The sequence below is a fragment of the Carlito syrichta genome, unplaced genomic scaffold (genome assembly GCF_000164805.1).
Source record: "Carlito syrichta isolate Samal-C Ts95f unplaced genomic scaffold, Tarsius_syrichta-2.0.1 Scaffold303965, whole genome shotgun sequence".
Taxonomy (NCBI): Eukaryota; Metazoa; Chordata; class Mammalia; order Primates; family Tarsiidae; genus Carlito; species Carlito syrichta.
The window spans coordinates 63,790-69,789 of record NW_007248061.1 but is presented as its reverse complement, the minus strand read 5'-3'; the positions used below and the strand labels follow the sequence as shown (position 1 = coordinate 69,789).

At 35.8% G+C, this 6,000-nt stretch overlaps 1 protein-coding gene across 1 annotated transcript in view; it reads right to left on the bottom strand.

Moving 5' to 3' along the window:
* RYR2 (ryanodine receptor 2) overlaps positions 1–6,000 on the bottom strand; it is a gene marked incomplete at its 3' end in the record, with an annotated part of 448,211 nt that overhangs the window by 388,638 nt on the left and 53,573 nt on the right. The window lies entirely within an intron of this gene.

Below are 6,000 nucleotides of genomic sequence, written 5' to 3'. Positions count from 1 at the left end.
CAGACCCCTATCTATCCCCATACACAAAAATTAACTCTAAATGGATTAGAGACCTAAATGTAAAACCTCAAACCATAAGAACCTTAGAAAATACAGGATACGCCCTTATGAAAATTGGAACTGTCATTCAATTTCTGAACAAAACCGGAAACCCACAGGCCATAAGAGATAAGATAGACAAGTGGGACCCCATTAAACTGACAAGCTTCTGCAAAGCCCAAGAAACCATCAAGAGAGCAGGAAGGCAACCCACAGACTGGGAAAAAGTATTTGCCAACTCCAGGTCTGACAAAGGCTTAACATTTTGGATCTACAAGGAACTCAAACGTGCTGGAAAAAAAACAAACAACCCCATTATAAAGTGGGCAAAAGATATGAACAGACACTTCTCAAAGGAAGACATCCGAGCAGCCAACAGACACATGAAGAAATGTTCAACCTCACTAATCATCAGGGAGATGCAAATCAAAACCACACTGAGATACCACCTAACTCCAATCAGAATGGCCATTATCAATAACTCAAAAAATAACAGTTGCTAGAGAGGGTGTGGTGAAAAGGGAACATTTCTACACTGTTGGTGGGAGTGCAAACTAGTAACCTCTGTGGAAAACAGTATGGCGATTCCTAAAAGCTTTAAATATCAACCTCCTACATGACCCCGCAATCCCCCTACTGGGAATATACCCTGAAGAACTTAAACCACTCTATGATAAAGATACCTGCACACGTATGTTTATCGCAGCATTGTTCACAATAGCAAGAACCTGGAATCAACCATGCTGTCCATCAAAAGAGGACTGGATTTAAAAAGTGTGGTACATACACACAATGGAATACTACGCAGCCATAAAAAAGAACAAAATCCCGGGCTCGGTGGCTCAGCCTGTAATCCCGTGCCTTTGGAAGGCTGAGATCAGTGGATTGCCTGAGCCTGCGGGTTCGAGACCCACCTGGGTAGCGAGACCTCATCTCTACAATAAATCAAAAAAATCACCCAGGCGGTAGCGCATGCCTGTAATTCTGGCTACTCGGAAGTCTGAGGCGGAAGGATCGCCGGAGCCCAGCGGGTCGAGGCTGCGGTGGCCGGGAGCGACCACTGCACTCCAGTCTGGGTGACAGAGTAAGACTCCAACTCAAAAAAAAAAAGAACAAAATCATGAATTTCGCAGCAACCTGGATGGAACTAGAGTCTATAATACTGAGTGACCTCTCATAGAAACAAAGATCTGAGTATCACATGTTCTCACTCATATAGTGGATCTTGAACATCTACCATAATACTATAAAAAAAAGGACTGACAGTGGTCTGAAACTATGGGGGGGTAGGGAGGGAGGTGGGATTAACAGTAGTCAATATCTGTCTGGGGATGGGGACACACCCCTTATTAACAAGGGTGCCTGAACGATGCACATTTGTATACCTAACCCTTAACTGTACCCCATAATTTTATAAAATATCTGTTAAAAATAAATCTGAAAATGGAATTCGAAAAACAATGCTACTCACAGTAGTATAAATAAGTTACACCTTCTTTAAATAACCAATAAATTAAATATCTACAACTATGCTTACACTTTTTAATTTATTATATCCCTGCCTGAGCGATTAAATTTTTAGGCTAATACTCAAAAAAACTACATAACTAATATTGGCCATGTTGCTGTGTCTTTTAATAACTCTTACCATTAAGACATTTCTGAGATAGGTTTCTTTGGTTTTGCTCTGATTAGCCTTGTCAGTTATTAGCAAAAAGTTGTTTGGTGTATAGTGCCTATATGTAATGTTTCTTTGAAATGGAAGTTTTGCATTGTAAATGAGATGGACAGTAATTTCAGCTCAAGAAATAAATATTCCTCAGTTCACTTACTTTGGAACACATTTATCAGTCTTTTGGGGGGTGAGGGGGATCTTGTCAACAGTCCACAGAAGTGACCTAAATTTAGAAAATGTCTACTACCCCTTCTGTGACCCAGACTAAAAACCCCTCACTTTACCCTGTGGGGCTGTACTTTCTTTCAGGCACAGAGAATTGATCAGTAGTTGTTGACTAACCAATTAGGAAGACCAAACCGACTATACCACAGCCAGAAATAATAGAGAGACTAGATGTTCAATATATGCCACTTACAAAATAGTCTCAGGCAAGAGATAAGTCAAATGAACAGTTTTAAAAATAAATTAATAGAGCCAAGAAGAACCTAAACCAGGGTAAAATGGAATTTGAGATAGAGTATTAAAGGGAAAGGAAAACTGGATTTGACAACTAATTGGACACCAAGGGTAAAGCAGGAACTGGCGATTAATCCATAGTTTTCAACCTGAAATACCGCACAGATGGTGCTGCCATTAACTGAAGAAAGGGACACAGGAGGAGAAGCAAACGTACAGGAAGATAACACATCTGCTGAGGGCACTAGAATAGAATGTGGGTCACACAGGGTAAGGAAAATCAGCCTTTGGCTCTGATGACTAAGATATCACCAGAGATATTTAAGAAAACAATTTCAGTAGAAGTAAAAGAGGAAGCATCTATTTCGAAAGGGCTATAAAAGATTAGGTTTTCTGTATCTTAACAGTAAATGATGTAGAATGACAATTTAAGAGACAGACTATTGCAATTGGAAGTTTAAAAGTATCTGAAGGGCAAAAAGGGTTGAAAGGTGTTATTAATATACTCAAATGTAGTTAGTTAAATCATCAATGTCTTAAAAAAAAATAAGCTGTGATACCCATATCTGAAATGGGAATCCAGCAAAAAACAAAAACAAAAAACAAAAAAACTCCCTTTAAACTGATATAAAAGAGAATGTTTCACTTAGCAACATTCCTATTCCTCACACAGTATGTCTTCTAGAACTCCCTAGATACTTTCTCTAGAGTCCTCTGTCGTCCCATTTCCAGTCTATTCTACTTATTTACCACCAAATTAGACTTCCCACAATATCACTGTCAGGTACTTTCTCAATAATCCCATTGCCTAAAAAAGTTAAGTCCAAGCTCCCTAGCTGGTATCGATATTCTGGTTGCAACAGAACAGATCACAAGAGAAAGATCACAACAGAATCTAATGGTTGGTGCTAGCATTAATCCTAATAAGGAGATTTAATAATATAATACCCCACTAAAATAACTATCCTGTTTTCTATAAGCTAATATTTTAGCTATTTTATACTCACTACTATTATGCTAAGTTAAATAACTCTACCTTTCATAAACACATTTCAATTCCTATCTTTGTCCAATTTCAGCCCAACTCTCAATTCCAAGCTCAGATACTACATCGTCCGTGAAAAGTGTTTCTGATGATTCAAGCTGCCTTTGTAATACATATAATTATGCATAATATATCTTTCACACTACATTATAAGCTACTGAGACTTTGCCTACTCATTATGTATTTTGTTGAATATTCTTCATTGTTTCCTGTGCTTCAAAGTACATTAAAGAATAACATAATTTTTGTGACATGACACACTTATCATTTCATTGCAAATGGACCACTGAAAAAGTATTTCTAAGTAAGCCCAAAGAAATGTGTTCAAGTTACTTAAAGATATTAACCAATATATATAATGTAGGTGGGATTTTTCAAATGTAGACAGACATGTTAAAGTAATGTAAAAACTAACTATAATAGTTAAATTACTACCTACAAATTCTGACTTCAGCTGATGTTGAAAAAAAGTACAGTATCTTGAGTCAAACATCAAAAAATAAAACTTATCTGCGCAGAATTTATTTACATTATTATAGGATCCCCCACCCCAGGAAATACATACTTAATCCATTCACATGTAGGCTTGGAGTTGTGGAATGGGTAGAAATTAGACACAGGACAAAGGTGAGAAAGAAAACATGCATGTATTCATCTAATTCATTCACCAGTAGGCTACTAACCTGAAAAATTCATTGAATCTTTACAGGACTAAAATTCGTTGGTGATACAATAACACACTTCGAAATATTTTATTGGCAAAGATCACAACAGAATCTAATGGTGGATGCTAGCATTAATTCTAATAAGGAGATTTAATAATATAATACCCCACTAAAATAACTATCCTGTTTTCTATCAGCTAATCTCTATTTCATTATACTGTAGTTTATGCTTACAGCCATCGTGGTTAAAGAATGAATGATCTAGTAAGTGTCTGCTGAGATGCACCTTTGTTAAACCAGCATCATTTTCTGAAGAAATCAAGTTCAATTTTACTGTGATAGAGCACCAGGACATAAAGACAAGCAAAGAGTCAGTAATACAATATATCCAGAACTTCAGGAAACCTGGCATCTCTCTTCAAGAGAACATTCTCATCTTTGAGCATTGAACTGCTCAAGCTTTTTCAGTTTATGATTCTCCTGTAACACTAACCTACTGAAACAGTTCATGTTGAATTGATATATGCTAAATAACACTAACAATTTATTTGTCCTAGCATATTCAAATTCAGATTAGCAACCTGAGTACAAATGTTTACTCACGTTATGTTAAACCTTTAGCTATAAACATAGTTTTAAGGGAAAGCTACTTCTTAAGTAAAGTTTTATTTTCATGGTTGCCTAATTGGGATGTGTAAAAAAAGTATTTCTGCCCTTGAAAATTCAAGTTGAAACACAAAATGCTTTTATACGGAGGAGTCATATTTTAAAATTTGATTTTCCTGTTAACTTATTCATACTCTTTCAAAAGAACTTCTGAAAATTTTATTTGAAGTGGAATATTATCTAGGATCTGGACCAGAAGCATATGGAAAACAGTAATATGACAGCAGACAGCCAGAGAGAAAATAAAGAATTCATTAATTAGTCAGTTGAAAGCAGGATGCTACAAGTAGCATGATGAAAGCAGGATGGTCAAGTAGAGATTAATGGTCTACTTCTTTCTTTGTACAGTCAGTATTGTTTTCCTAATGCTGTTGTAACAAATTACCATCAATTAAATGGCTTAAAACAACCCAAATGTCTTGTCTAACAACTCTAGACACCAGAAGTCTGAAATCAGTTTGTTGGGCTAAAATCAAGATACGAGCAAGGCTGATTCTTTCTGGAGGCTCTCAGGGAGAATCTGTTTCCTTGCTGTTTTCAGTTTCTAGTAGCCTCCTGCATTCCTTGGCTCATGGCTACCTTTTCCAGCTTCAAAGCTTATCACTCCAACCTCGGCTTCAGCCATCACATTCCCTTCTCTTCTGTAGTCAAACCTTTCTTTCTCCTTCCCTTTTATAAAGACACATGTGATTAAATTTGGAGCTCACCCAGATAATCCAGGAAAATTCCCCCATCTAAAAATCCTTAATTTAATCACATTTGCAAAGTCACTTCTGTCATGTAATCCAATATTCACAGGTTCCCTGGACTAGAACCTGGATATCTTTGGGAGTAATTCAGCCTACCACATACTCCATAAGTAAATATTTTGAACATACATTTCCAAAAAGGAGCACATTAGTGAATTATTTTAATTGTATATCTGTACTTCAATACTAATAGATATATAATTTTTAAATTCAAAACAAAGTAACCACTATTTTCCATAAATTTTGTCTTATTTTTAATAGGATAAATAATACTGTGCTTGAGTTGTGAATGCTATGTGATTGAATATGCTTCAATGTTTTTAATATCTTAGATTAAAATCTTGTGATTCGATAATATGTAGGGCTCATTTCAAGTTCAGTTTATCTCAATACTTCGTTTTAATGATTTTCAAGACTGAAAAAAGGCACATGTGTACAAACAAATGGAAAATAATTCTATTTTTCATTCTAATCCACCGCTTATAAGGATTGTATTGCAATTCAGGTAGCAAATTTTCATTTTCTCTATTGTTAATAATCTCTTGCAAACTAATCATGTAATATTTCATTTTTATATTTCTAACAGATGAATTCAAATCTCACTGAACCTTTTAATCTGAATGATTAGAAAATTCTGCTTTCAAGTTGGGAAAGTCTGCTTGTGTCAGAGTTTTGATGCATGATTTGCTTATATCATTTTCA